This window comes from Condylostylus longicornis, unplaced genomic scaffold (genome assembly GCF_029603195.1).
Source record: "Condylostylus longicornis isolate FDR11 unplaced genomic scaffold, ASM2960319v2 ptg000018l, whole genome shotgun sequence".
Lineage (NCBI taxonomy): Eukaryota > Metazoa > Arthropoda > Insecta > Diptera > Dolichopodidae > Condylostylus > Condylostylus longicornis.
Genome location: NW_026577987.1, coordinates 11,896,476 through 11,913,514, shown reverse-complemented (window position 1 = coordinate 11,913,514; position 17,039 = coordinate 11,896,476). Strand labels below are relative to the sequence as shown.

Sequence of the window (17,039 nt, the reverse complement as noted above, 5' to 3'; positions counted from 1 at the left end):
GACCAGTCAGATATGAAGGGTAGTGCTAAAATGTTCGACCCTGTCTGAAATAATATTCTCGATATATTTGTAAATGTTCGAAATATTTAAATTGTCATTTTATAATTTACATATTATGTTTATTAATTATTTATTTTTCCGTTTCTTGTTCTATTGTAAACTTAACGTACACGTAAATAGTACACACACATGAATTAAACCAAAATAAAAATCCACACGCATTTTTCTTACTCTAACAAATTTTAATTTATTAGAAAATTTTAAAATCAGCCTATGACTAGTAAAATTGCATATTTCCAGGCGAGAAATAATGGTTTTTCCCAATAAAATGTTTTAAAAACAAAAAATAAAAATATATTCAAATTCATATTGAAAAATGTAATAAAGTATACAATTTTATTTTACAATTCTTGGAGAAAATATATGGTGGTAGACGAAATATTACCCTGCGCCTCCAAGTTGTAGTGAGTTTTTAGTAGTCACAACTAGTACCAAATTGTAAACAAATTATAATTTAATAAAATTTTAGTGTTGTACTTAATCTTTGTCTTAAAATATACTAAGCACATAAAAATAAATACAGAATATTGTTACAAGTTCTATAAACGCAGAATGTGTACATTTATAGGAAGCTTATGTAGTAAAGGAAGTTTGTGTTTGTATAGGAAGGAAAAGAGAACGTATTTCCCTTCTGAAAAGCTTAGTAATTTAGTTATAATTGCATGTATTTGCCTAAATATGATTGTTTAATAAAATACGTTTAAATTGAACATGACAAAATAAAATCCTTATAAATAATTATTGAATGTCCTTATTGAAGATTATTTAATATAATTATACGCATTGCAACTACACAAACACATCTATATATTGTCATTGTATAGTTGATATATACGTAGAAGAAAATTTTCGAATTTTATAAGAAATATTATTGAATGACACAATATTCATTTTAAGTACCACAATATACATATATTAATATTATATAAAAATAAATTATATTTTTATTGCATATACAAAATTCGATAAACATAAAAATAAATATTTTTATTTGTTAATATATCCAATTTTTTATTATATTGAAGAAACATGATTAGATTATTTTTACTATATGGCAATATTATATATTAATTCCATGCTCATAAAACTAAAATCAATTGAATATTTTATATTGTCCTTAAATTTATCTTTCTAATAAATAAAATCATGCCATACTGCCACGAACCTTTTGCCCCACTTGATTTCCTTAAAATCTACAAAAATCTTCAAATTTACAAAGATACACGCTCTGTGATTAAGATACAGCTACGTCATTTGCTAAACATTGTCACAAAATTTTGTTGGTTTTACATAAGATGTTTACGTTTACGATTTTTAAGTCGCATTTTTTTAAATGACGCACTTTAAACTTAGTTAGCGGTGGCATATGCTAACTACACTAATCTACTGCGATTGTCTAAACGATTTTTACTTTTCATAAGATATCATATTTTAATATGAAAACTCGAATAACAAGCGAACAATAGAAGGCAGTAAATAAACTTGCTGATGCGTAAAAACACTTTCGTTTTTTTTTTTCAAAATTTTCATACAATGTTCATTTTGATTTAAAGTGTAACAATTAAATTTTATTGTTTACTATAGTCAACGCTTTTTAACAATTATTAATAAAATTCATGCTACTGATGCGACATCAAAAACAGTTATTTGATAATATGAATTATATTATAAAATATTACAATGGCATAAGAGCAACACTATCTTGTATGACCGCTATTGACTATTAAAATATTTTAGTTATAATACCATCTGTATATAGTGATAATAATCATATTATGTGTGCATATTTAAAAATTATACCATTTACAATTAACACACACACACATAAGTATATGTTTAAATTTATACCAGATACCACATAAAAATTTTGTATTCTTCCAAATTAATAATAATAAAATTTTAAGCCATTAAATAAATAAAGGTCATGACATCAAAATGATTCTTAAATATGTACATATATATATGAGTATATGTATATATACATATATACTTACTTACTTTTTGTATGATTCTTTTAATCACTTTTTTTATATAACTTCCTCCCTTTGAAAATTTTAATATTTTTATGCACGTAAAAATGAAAAGAAGAGCAAAACGAATGAAACAGAAAAAAATTACAAAAACAAAAAACATTGCCTTTTAAAAAAAAAATTTCTTTAACTTTCAAGAGTCTTTATGTCCTTATTAAATTTCTTTCAATATAATACGTAGGTGTATATATGTATGTATATATATTTATATAAACATGAATAAAGTATGTATGTATGTTTATATTTGCTACATTCTTTCCTTAATTTTTCTACACGTTTTATATATGCACAAACATACATACATCCATACATAAATATTTATCAATACATATCCTATATGTACAAATTTCTTTTTGTATTCCTTTATTTAACCCCAGCCATCAATTTTGCAAAATATTACAGACATTCATACACACTTACAAATAGAACTATTCATATGTATGTAACTAAAGCTCTATAGTTATTGTATAAAATTTTTTTTCGCAAAGGTAAATGAAATCTACAAAATAAATTACTCTATATTTTATACCGTATACCGTATACTCTCACTTCACTCCAGCCGAGTAAATATTTTTTTCATGTTTAATTTCTAAACAAAGGGAAATTTTTTCTTTTAACAGTATATTTTATATTATTATTATTATTATTCTTATATAAATTATAATTGAGGTATGAATGTGTGTTAGTATATAGCATATGGGTTAATAATAAATGTACATATACAGAATTATTAAAAAAATTCCTATTTTATAAAAATGTTTACAATAGTATTTGAAAATAAAACACATAAAAAGCAAAAAAAAAAACTAAAATCCAACATGGTTTCTAGAAATTGCCATACTATTTTGAAAGCGACACAGCAACAAATTTTTAAAAGTGTTTGTAAATATAAAAATGGTAGATAAACAACTACATTGAAATCAAATTTTATTCAACATATAAAAGTGTTGGTAATATAAGTATACATATTTTTATATACATATAATAAAATTTCCATACACTACACATTTAAAATTTTTCGAAGAGTAAAAAGAGACAAAAACACATGCACAGCCAAACAAGCATGTGTAAATGATACAAGAAATTAATGTTATTTTTTATGATTTTTTTTTTTTGTAGTAGTTGTTTTTTACTAAATTTTATATTTTTATAATTTTATAATTTATAACACATATCATTAAATCGGAAAGACAGGTGAACTATATCTGTCTTCTTTAATAACTATGCATTAGCAAATTGTATGTATGGAAATAATAATATATTTGTGCGTTTGTAAATATTTGTTTAAAATATTTAGGAAAGTGCGAACGTAACATATGTATATACACATATTAATATTGATATACAATACATACTTGCACACATTTGTGCATACATACATACATATATGGCCACATGCATATTATAATTTTTAAACTTTTATTTCATTAATTTAAAATACTTAGTAATACATATCTAAGTATGTATGTAACAGATTTACAGGTTTTTTAATATTCAAAATTATGAAGTTGAATACACACATACATACTTCTACTATATAATATGTAAATGCTTCTCATAATAATTACATATGTATTTACATATATAGGTTGTACATTGTATTTTTTATAAGAATATTATTTTAAAATACTTAGTGTTCATCCATATGTGCATACTTATGATATTGTAATTATTGCAAATTTTATAAGATTTATAATATATGATGTAAGTACCTATGTATGTACATATGTATGTACTTGCTTATTGTATTAATTGTGTGAAAAATTCATTTTTATATAATATGTAAATGCAAATCATATAAAACTCCACACACTTAATATGTATGTTACCATATGTATAAAATTTTGCTAAATTTTAAAAAATTGAAATTATTTTATATATCAACATACGTACAATATATATGTACATATGTATGTACATATTTACATTTAATTTATGTACATTTGTATGTAAACACGTATGTATGTATATATTAAATTAATTAGGAATTTTTTAATTTGGTTAATTAGAAAAATTATGATTTTGATTTTTATGATCAAAATTATTTGTATAAATGAATCTATGTATGTAGCACAACATTCAGATTAATGATCAATGACAGTACTGAGGTGTTTTTTATATGTATAAACATGCATACACACATAGGCACATTAAGTAGTTAAATATATTTTTTTAAACGTAGCATTATCGACAATATTTATTTTGAATGATAATAATTTTTATTTTGTCTCCTAAAGAATTTTGAAAATTATTTTTCACTCAATTAAAATAAATATTATTTAAAACAAAACTATTAATAATATAAAATTAAATTTCTTTTGAAAAAAAATGCAATAAATTTTCTATTCAAATAAAGATGTCGCCCTATAATACTGTCTATCCTATTCTTTTAATTAAAACGTGAGCATTGCAAAGAGTAATAGGTTCAAAAATTTTTATGATTTCTACTATTTTAATAACGGAAATAAAGAGACTTATTTCGAATATTCGTACAACTTTTAAATTATATTAAATATTATACATGGGTACTTTTGATTACATTTCTCAAAAAAAGACTTGTAAAATCGAATAATTTCAATTTCTGTAAGTACGTACTACTTACTAAAATCTTATTAAATTCTTATAAGAACTAAGAACATTTAAAATTCTAAAAGAATTAGTTAAAAATTTCATAATAAAAAAAATTTACAAATATTTTGAATTGCATACATTAAACAAACATAATTTATATACATACATACATACATATGTATGAATGTACTTAAATACATACAACTAATCACATAATTATTTGTTAATATTTAAAAACTTCTACTTTACTACAAAAAATAAAAAAAAACGTGTCTGGTTTCTGTCAAAACTAATTTTTTTCTTAATTATATTTACATATTCAAAAAACAAAAATGCATATGTCTGTAATTTATATAAAATATCTAATTACTTCAAACATTATGCACATACTGAACGTATTTACCATAAATACGTTTTTAAAAAAAAATTAACATAAAAATCTTTATGAAAATAGAAAAGTACAATAACAATAAAATTAACATTTAAATTTTGTTAGATAAAAATCATTATTAGCGCATTATTTAATTTTTTATATACATACATCTATGCATGCATACATATGTATGTATGTTTGTACATTATGTTTAAGTACAAGATTGTATATTTTACGGAGCGAATTTTATGTACAAATCCAAAGTGAATTCTAATAACGCAACAGTAATAAAGAACAACGATGAAAATTATACATATGTACATATGTACATAGGTAAAATATAATTTTTGCGTACGTATATTTACTCACCTGTAAAACTTATTATAAAATTTTTTTGTTTTCTTAAAATGAAAAAAAAAATTGAATAAAAATATTCAAATTCCTAATAATCTTAGCAATAATAATTTAAACTTGCCTGTTTAAACTAAATTTTAAAATATTTATATACATGCATACAAATATTATTTACATATGTATGTAAGTATGTATGTATGTAAATATAAATTTATTATTTTGAGCACAATTCTACAAAAAATAACGTAATTTTTTTTGACGGTACATAATACGTTTTATTCATTTTTCACCTTTATTTTACCTTAAAGTTTACCTTTTCCATTTAAAAAAAAAAATACAAAATAAAAATAAATAAAAAACAAATAACACTACACATAATTTTTCTCATCATCTCACTGTTCACTATATGCATGCATATATGTGTGTATGCACCTAATATATGTATATAACATAATCAAAAATGTTCATACACATTATACATATGCATACATACCTATTTATATTTACAAAATATTCAACAAAACATTAATTTTTAAACTCTTATTTTGCCATTCCATACAACATCCACACACACACACACTTATATCCACTTACGTACATACAATATCGCAAACAAATTCAAAAAAAAAAAAAACACGCTATAATTCCTAAATATCAGATAATTTATAGTAAAAGGTAAAACATGTAAAAAAAAAACCGAAAAACAAAAAGAAACAAGTAGGTCTACTTTATAGTATACACACTACTATGTATGCAGTAGAGATACTACCAAAAACAAAAAAAAAAAAAAGTATTACGAATATTACGAATAAATGGCAGATTTACGAGTCCAACAACAAGAACCAAAGCAAAGCAGCATAACATGCCCATCCATAGCCGCCCATTATTGCCGACTTATTATACAAAAAAAAAAAAAAATACTTTCAACTTTCAATTTGACTCAATTCTTATTATTATTCTGTTTCTCTTACGTTTTCAAGTTTTTCTTTTCCCATTTTTGTAAATTTTCTTTTTATTTTATTTTTAAATTTTTTTTCTTTTTTGCATTTTGTAAATTCGTATTTTATATATGTATATACACATATGTATACATTAAATTGATAAGAATAAAAAAAAAATTAATATAAAAAAATTACAAAGAAACGAAAACAAGAAAAAAAAACTAGGGAGCCCAATACCACAAATTTAAAACAAAGCACAGAAATGAAATAACAACATTATAAAATATCAACATGTATGCATGGATGTATATCACTAAATGGATAATTATAATATAATAAAATATACAAGTTCATACATACATATTGTATGTATATAAATGGAAATGTACATTGTACGTTACCATAAATAAAAATAAGAAAGAAAAACGCAAAATAAGAAAAAAAAAAACCAGTCTTCTAATTCAAATTTATTAAAGATATTAAAAAACGAAACCAGAAGAGAATGAGAGAAAGAGAGAATGAGATTTGTGAATATTTTATATTTTATTTTACGAAATCTATACACACATATATATACATATAATATTAATTTTTCATACAAAAAACAGAACGTAAAAGAAAGAAAAAAAATACGATTTTTTTTCTTTTTGAAGATAAGAAAAGAAGAGACAAAATAATAATAAAAAAAATGTGTACACACAAACTTACATATATACTTACATATTTATATCTATGTATGTATATACATTTTTATACATAAATTTCATTTCTCTGTAAGTAAGCATGTGTATATGTTTACATATAAATGAATAAATTTATGTATATGAACACGTACATAAGTATATTTATGATTATTTTATTTCTTTTTATATATTTTTTTTTATTCGTATTTCTTTTTTTATTTTTATTATTTGGAATTTTTTTTGTTTTTTTTTTAAGATTTAACTGGCAGTCTGTCGCGAGCTTTTGTAACGTTAATATCGTGTATGTTACTCGTAATAATAATATTAATTAATTTTTAAATAGAAAGAGAAAGAAATATATACATACAATTTTAGTATTATTACATTATATACTTCTCTACATGTATATATCTATATATAAATACAATATATTTATATATATATTATATTAAAAATTTGGTAAGGTTTTTTTTCCACATACAAAAGAAAAACTTATACCGTTATATAAAAACCTTTTTTTAAAATATGTACAATAGTTATATTTTAAAATAAAATAAATTAATTTTAATTTGAAAATACATGCATACATATGTATATAATAATATTAAATTGATATAAAATAAAGTGAAAAAAATAATTAATAAGAAAAAAACATACATACCTACATACATACATATTATTTTCGAATAAAATCAAAACTGTAAATTTATATAAATTAATATATACATAATATATATGTATGGATGTTAGTATATTAAAACACATAATATACGTATGTATAATATTGAATTAAATTCAAGAAATTAATTTTAATTCACAAATAAAAAATATAGGCTTATACACAGGCACGCATATATAATACATATATAAAAATTTAAAATTTAATAAAATTTCAATTAAATTTTCATACAAAAATTTTTTTTTTATATTAAAATTAAATTAAATGTATATTTAAATTATATATAATTTTATTTTAAATATGCTAAAATTTAAAATATTTTAAATTTTAAATATATTATATTTGTAATATAATAAATTTCTTTAAACATAAAAATTTAATAAAAATCTAATCTGTATATTAAAAATTAATAAAAATAATGTTATACGAAACAAAGTTAAAGAAAATGTATAAGTATACATATATATTTATACGGATACCTACGACATTGTAATAAAATCTACAAAAAAAAATTAATAATTCAATACAATAGAAATATATACATATATACATATATCCATTTCATTGGGATATATACCTTATGTATGTATGTATATACATAAATAGTTATAATACAATCAAATATAATTTATTATGTAAAGGAATTTCCAATTAAGTATTTTTTTTTTATTTTATATAATTGATGCATAATAAAATAATGATCATTGATAATATATTAAATTTCTCTACATAAGTGCACACATTTTGTATTAAATAATTTGAATGGGTTAAATTTATAAAAGTATATATAGATAGAGATATACAAATTATATATATATGTATGTAGATACAATATAATAATATACTTGTACCTGTACAAAATAATGAAAAATAAATCCAATAAATATACATGCATAATATATATATGTATATATATATATACTATATCATATATAAAATTGAATTAAATAATAAAAAAAAATAAAAAAGAAAGAAGAGAATTAAAAAGAAATAATAATAAGTTTGAGTGATTGTAACAGTGTTTGTATATTTTGTATTTTTATAAATACCTATGTATTTATATAGTTATTTAAAGTATATAACAATTTTTTTTGTGGTCTCTATTCTTTATAAATTTTTTTCCATTTACTTTTTTTCTATTTTCTTAAGTTTTATTTTTTTGTTTTTTAATTTTTCTTGTTTTCTAACTTGAAAAGATGGAAAAAAATAAATAAGAAAACAATTATAAAAAGTTTAAAGATTAATAAATAAAAGAAAATATATTCATAGTTACACGTATATAAAATACAAATACAAGAATAATATATATAATTTATATATAAAATATGTACATACATTTGTATATAAAACGATATATTCATTAAATATATGATGTGTGTGCAAACATAAATGAAAAATATAGTATTAACTTATGTGTAGAAATATATGATGAAAAATATTGAAATATAAAGAGTATTTGTGTAAATATATAAGTGATATATATACATATATATATATATATATATGCCGTATAATAGTTAAATAATACCTAAATGGAATATTTTTTGAAAGAGAAATAAATACATGTAGTTCCAAATATAATTTTAAATGTAGTGATAATTATTTCGAAATTTTTCGAATATTAATATTCGAATTGTATTTCTTTTTAATAAAAATGAAAATTTCAATTTGCATTTTTTATATAAAAATAAATAATTTAATTAATATATTAATTAATATTTAAATAAATCTATATTATAAAATTATATAAAAATTATATTTATTTTTATATGTACATTATCTATGTATTTAAGCCAACGTACTTATATTAATGAAATTATAATAAAATTAATATTAAAATCTTACCTACTAGTTTTATATTTTACAAAAAGGAATTTTCTTATAAATTTGCCTACTAAGTATTAATATTATTTTTATTAATAACCTATATTAATATTATATAATTGTATTTCGATAATGTCCATAAATAGTATTCAAAATTTTATTTCTTCTCTTATATCTACATATTGCATTTAAAGTAATTTTAAAATAAATTTTAATTCATTCAAAATTTCTTTACGTCTTACTAAATCAAATAAGTGATTATGTTTGATAAATTTATAATTTTTATATTGTTAAATTGTACATATGTATGTGTATGTTTATGCGTATACATACATGCATATTATTAATAAATTTTAATAATAAAAAATAATTTACAAAATTATTTTACGTTAAAAAAAATTATGTGATCATTGTATCCATAATTTTCTTTATATGCATGTATGTATGTGCATATATATAGCCTCATAGTTGGAAAAATTACATTTTACATTATTTTCTTTGATTTTTTTTGGGTTTAAATTAAAAATACTTGTGTATAAATATATAATTACTCATATATATATATATATAATTACGTATATTAATAAATTAATTTATTTATATAAATTTATATAACAATAAGATTATATTTTATAACATTTAAAAATTAAAATAAATTGAAATTTTTAATTTTTTCAAACATTTTTAACATTTTTTTAAATTTTATATAATTTTTTCAATTAAATTTTGCAATATAAATTATTAATATTTTTAATTTTTTATTCTATTCCACTTTTTTAAAAAATAAATATACATATAGAAACAATTAATATGATTTAATACAATAATGATTTAATGATAATTTAAAAAATTACAAAACAAATTTATTATTTAAGTATATATATATATATATATATATATATAATATAACAGTTAACTAAAATATAATAATTTTATATTATGTATACTTCATTTGTGGTAAATAAACTATTTAAATTACATTGAAATGAAAAATAAATATTTCTTACGTACATTTTTAAAAACAATAATGACAATAGAAACTTCTAATTAGAATTTAATTAAAACATCTATGTAACATCCTACTTAAGTGTATAAATATGTATATATATTTATATATAAATATATAAATTAAAGGAAAGTGCTGTTATGTATCCATTACATATGTATATATATATATATATAAAATAATATATAACTAGTTATTATTTTTCAAATTAAATAATAATATTTTATTTTTAATTATTAATGAGTGTAATTAATTAAGTGAAGAAAAATTTGAAAAAAAAAAAAAATTAATAAAAGTGAAAATAATCAATCAATATATCCCCCTATAAATAGGTATATATATATATAATAAAATTAAGAAATCAAGTCAAAATTTCAATATGAATACTATTACTTAAAATTTTTCAAAATAAAATTAAAAATTTAAATTTGAGAAAGAAAATATTTAAGAAAAAAAATAAAGATAATAAATAGGAAATAATTAAAAAAATCATTTATTTTTCATAGTTATTTTAACTTGTATTAAAATTAAAATTAAAAAGTTTTTAATTATTCTTTTATAATAAAATAAATGCTGTAAAAAAAAATTTTTTTTTATGAAAATATTTCATTTTAAAAATTGGCTAAAATTTCGGGAGGAAGGAGTTTGTAAAATAAAAACCATCAACATAAAGAGAATAAAAATTTAAATTTAAAAAAAAATGTGGTATGTATTAAAAATATTATTATTTTATATTTCATTGTTATTCTTATAAAAAATTTATATACTGGTGTGATTTTTGCAAAAGTTCTTGAAACAATGTAGAGCAAAACTTTTGTAGAGCACTGCTACAACGATAACCTAGAGTGTAGAGTCTTTTTGCCTCTAGCAAAATTTTTAAAATGAAATTATGTAGCTTTTAAATAACATTATGTAGGATTATGTTATTAAACAAAATTTTTGACATGACATCATGAAGATATTTCAAAAGATTAAAGTTCTTTTTGTAGTGTGTTATTTATTAAATGTCAATTATTATCGACTATCAAATAAAAAACATATAAATCTCAACTTTTTACTATTTTACATCGTAAATTTCCTTTAGTTGTTCACTATTTGGAGGAAAATTATTCGTTTTTTCCTTTTTCATCAATGTGTAAAAACCCTTAATAACTTCCTATTTCTATTTATACTTAAGTTTTTACGTTTAAAATTATGAATATACTTAGGACCTGATCTTAGGATCTGACCGTACATATAACTTAGGGGTATTTTACTCGCCAAGTGAATTATTATTATGTATTCTGTATAAAGTGATTTCCCAGTGAAAAGAATGTACACAAAATTTACTCACTTTGTTTTTGAAGGTTAAACATTTAGACGATATAATTTTGAGAAAAAATGCAAAAATCCAATTGAAAAATGAGTAATCTTATTGGAAAAATTAAATATCCATTAAAAAAAATGGAGAATTCATGGTCTGAAAGTTAATATTGAACAAAATCAATTTGTTTTTACATACTTGTACCTAAATATTCAAAAATAATTTCTATTTCCTTTTCTATATGTGATTTTTCTTAAACTGTTATATATACATAACATATATTTGTACCTATAAATATATTATTATGTTTTTGGTTTTTTTTTTTTATTTTAAATAATGAATAAGTCATAATAAATAAAAATAGAATTTTAATATAAGCAATTAATGAGTCATCATTAGAAAAAGAAAATATGTACATAATTATTTATATATATACTTACTTACTAAAATACAAACATGACTTGGTACAACAATTATTAAGTTCGAAATTCATAATAAATTTTTTCTATTGTATATACATATATACATATATTTATGTACATTTTGCTATTTCAGTATTATTTCAAAAATTATGGATACATTAAAAAAAAAAATTATTTATGTGGGTATACTTGGCTACATTTTATTCAAATATCCACTTATAATTAAATTAGAATAATAATGTATATTCAATATAATATACGTATTTGTTTATATAAGAGTACATGAATACATACATTTATTATTGTATATATATATATATTATACACATAATATATCGTGTGTACTTCAAGTGAAAAAGGAAGAAATTAAAATCTCATACATTATTATTATTTTTTTTATTATTATTATTATTATATTTTAATTTAAATAACTAAGTATTTATTTTATTTTTATTTTTATTAATGTTTAATGAAAAAAAAAATGTGTTATACTTAAAATAAAATCATAAAAAAGAAAATCTCTCCCCCAAAGCATCAAAATATAAATAAAATGATAAAATAATAAAAATTCTTTAAGGACTTTAAAGTGCATTTACCTGTAATTTGCTCTCAATATATAAATAAAATAAATAAAATAAAAATGTATATAAGTAAAAAATGGTAAACCACATAAAATGTACCTTATAAGCAATATAACCAGATATACTAGTATATATAAATGTACATATGTGTGTATATAATGTATGTTAAATATATATTCAAGTTTTATAAACCACGATATAACTAATATAATTATTTATATAAATAAGTATATATACATAGAATATAATAATAAATATAAATTAAATATAAAATAATTCTACACATTTAAGTATATATAAGTGTACATTTTATAATTATATTATATGCAATTTGTTTAATAAACTAGTATACATATAATAAATTTATAAGCAAAATTATATTTTATGAAATTTTGTAGTTATTCCATATTTTTTTTTTTGTGTATTTTATTATTCTTTTCATTTTATTTTAATTTTGCATAATTGCTAAAAATATAAGAAAATAATAATATAAAACATAATAGGTATATTTTGTATACACATATATTTAAATGTTATAGTTATATTTAATTTACAAAGATATAAAAATTTAAATAGAAACATTTTTTTTTATTTTTTAAATAAAAAATAAAGATTTTTATAATAATGTACAATATATTACTACAAAATATATAAATACAATTATATGTATTTAAATAATATGTGTACAATATAATAAAACAATATTCCATATTTCCCACATTAATTTTCGCCCCCTGCTGCTGTAATGAAGAGAAAAGAACAAAATGAAAATATTTGAAATTATAAAGAAATTATACATACATGTAAGTATATTATTATATTATATTTTCTCATTAGATACATATACTCTGCTCATATAGAAAATATTTGTATTATGAATATATAAAAATATATTTGATAAATAAATATGTACAATATAGAAAATAAATTTACATATGTGTAAATGTTGTTAGTATATATATAGGTAAACGGTAACTATTTTAGGTCTAAAAAAGAAAAATTATTATTGTAAAAAATGTTTATATGCATAAAAATATTATTGATATTGTTTTATACACGAGTATCTATGTATATAATTAAATACGTAGATTCTACATATTGTTATATATTATTATAACAATATTATTTAAATATAATACATACATATTAATATTTTATTTTCCATTTTGTCTTCTTCATTCAATATAAATATGGATACATAAAAATATAAGTACGTATAAAAAAAAATTTTATATTTTTCTAATTTCACATCGTTCGGGCTCTATTCTGAATACATATTTCATTTTATGTATACATTTATTATGAATCTATTTACATTTCTACAAAATATTATTTTTATATACCAATGGTGCTTATAATTTTTCTACTGCTTCTTTTTTTTTTCATATTTAATGCGTATACGTATGTATATATGCATGTATACGAGTATAACAAAGATGATATTCAAAACATAGGAAAAAAAATATTATATTTTTTTCTTTTAATTTTCTGTACTTTCTATAAAAAATTTAATAATAAATATATATACACGTTCGTAATAAATATACTTATATATTTATCTATAAAGTGTAATATATATACGTACTATTGTTAGTTATATAAATATATGTATATATGAAATACATTTTAAACGAGTTTATCTGTTTTATTTCTCTGTTTTTTTCCTCTTTTATTAAAGTAAAAACGAAAAAAAAATAAAATCAAATAGAAAAAAAAATAATAGAAGAAATTTTCTACAGAATTTTATTACTATACATAAGTATGTATATTATGTATAGCAATATATAATATTTAGTTAAATAACTTATATATGAAATATTATACACAATAATAATGTGTTATATTGTTGGTTTAAAAAGAAAATTAACTATTTGCAAAAACTTATTTTTTCAGAAATCATAATTAATAGTTTATAAAAATAAAAATTTCTTCTTCTTAGCCCTAGTTAATAAACGTAAGCTTATACAATTGTGAGAACATTTTTTAAGTAAAACCGCATAAGGCAAATCGGAAAAAAACATATTTAATCTGCTTTTTATATATTAGATCAAAACATTCAATTTCGTACAATTTTTCTTATAAGCCTGTAATCATATTATATATTTGTATTTACAATTATATATATGCACATAAGCATTAATTTTGTACATATATATACTGAAGATAAATGATAAAACTCATATACTAAATTTTTTTTTTTTTTTGTAATCATTGCATTGAATTATATATGTACATACAATCATGTATACATATATTGTATGTATATATAATATACATAAATTTCTCCATGTAAATACATATAAGTATGTAATCTATACACTTAAGTTGGCATGTAAGTTAAAAAAAAAATAGAAAAGAGAAAGAAAGATAGAAGAAAGAAATTCATTTTCTTATTTTACTTTTGAGTTTTGATATTATTTTATATTTATATGCGTATATATATATACGTATATATATAAACACATCCATACATACTTACATAGATTTTATCTTTATTTTATTATTTTGAGGAAAATCTTATAAAATAATATTTATAATAAATCAATATTAAAAAAAAAATATAAAAATAAAAATGAAAAAGAAATAGAATAAATTAAAATAATACCAGAATATGTAAAAAAGGAAAATAAGTACTCAATTTATTTTTAAAAAAATAAAATTTTTATTAGAAAATAAGTTGAAAATATACACACATATACATACATTCATAAATGAGTAAATGCATGTACATATATCTTCTATGTGGATATTTAAAAAAAATTTTAAATTAATAAATAACTTGGAATTATATTAAAATATTGGTAATACTTTTTATTATAAAATTTATGCGTGTATATTTACATATATGTATATATTTTTCAATACTTTATTAAATATTATATTAAAAATAGATTTAAATATTTTAATTTAATATATTTATTTATATATTTTTAAAAATATGTATATGTACAAGCAATAAATAATAAATTCAATTTGAAGATATTTGTAACAATATTATAAATTTGTTGTAAATAATAAAATACACAATATTGTCGGAGTCCGAATTATTCTCGGAAAAATTTCAAATTGAAAATTCACTTCAATATTTTTTTAAAAATATCATAATTTATTTTTTTGATTGCCCCATTTGATTTAGAATTTTTTGAATTAAAAAAATCATTTTTTCAAAAATAATAGCATGTTTTTAAAAAAAAAATTTAATTTCATATACACAATTATTTAAAGGCGTTTTCAATTTAATTTAATCACTGAATTCCCGAATCAATTGCCAACCAACAGATTATCGAATTATTTGCCAAATTACATAGATTTAAGGACTCGAATTAGTTAAATCGAATATAGTTACATTATAAATTTATTAAATACAAAAAATATGAAATAATATTTACAAGTTAATTTACGCAATTGTTATACAAATATATACGTATATACTACATATAGTATTGTTATAAAAACCTAACCGAAGCAATATACAATGTATAACACCCAATTATATAATAATAAAATAAATGTATAAAAATATTAATATACTTAATTATTAATAATTTAGAGAATAATTAAAATTTAAAATTTTTATATTAAAATACACTGAGTACATTAAAAATTGTTATACGAGTACAAAAGAAAACAAAAAACATTCGTCTGCAATGTGACCGGAAATAAACGGGAAAAAAAAGAGAATATTTTTCAATTTTATTTTTTTATTGTAAAATTTCATGTAATTTTAATTTTTCTTTTAAAATTCTTTTTACCCTCTTTCTTATATTGAAATAAGTATATATATAATTTGTATGTATATATACTCATATATAGTTGTAGTACAATTTGTATTTTAAAATTTCTATATTTACATATTATATACATACTTTATTATTATTTATTTATTAAATTGTCCATTAATACCAAAATGATATTTTAAATTATAAATATTTATAAGATGTTACACGAATTTCTTTGGAATGAAAAAATAATAAATTTTAAAATTAATTTAAATATTTTAATTATCATATTATTTCCATTAATGTATGAGTGTTTTTTCTTTTGTGTTTTGAATAACTCTGTAGTTGTATGTTTGGTAGAAGTGTTTATTAAAATGTACTACATATAAATATTTAATAGATAAAGAAAACAAGAATGAATGAAAAATAAAAAATTGTTTTTTCCTAATAAGTGCGAAGGCTAAAGTAGTGAACATATCTACATTTTTATTTA

At 18.8% G+C, this 17,039-nt stretch overlaps 1 protein-coding gene across 1 annotated transcript in view; it reads left to right on the top strand.

The window, feature by feature from the left end:
• LOC129606405 (probable serine/threonine-protein kinase DDB_G0282963) overlaps positions 1-17,039 on the top strand; it is a 196,605-nt gene that overhangs the window by 113,856 nt on the left and 65,710 nt on the right. The window lies entirely within an intron of this gene.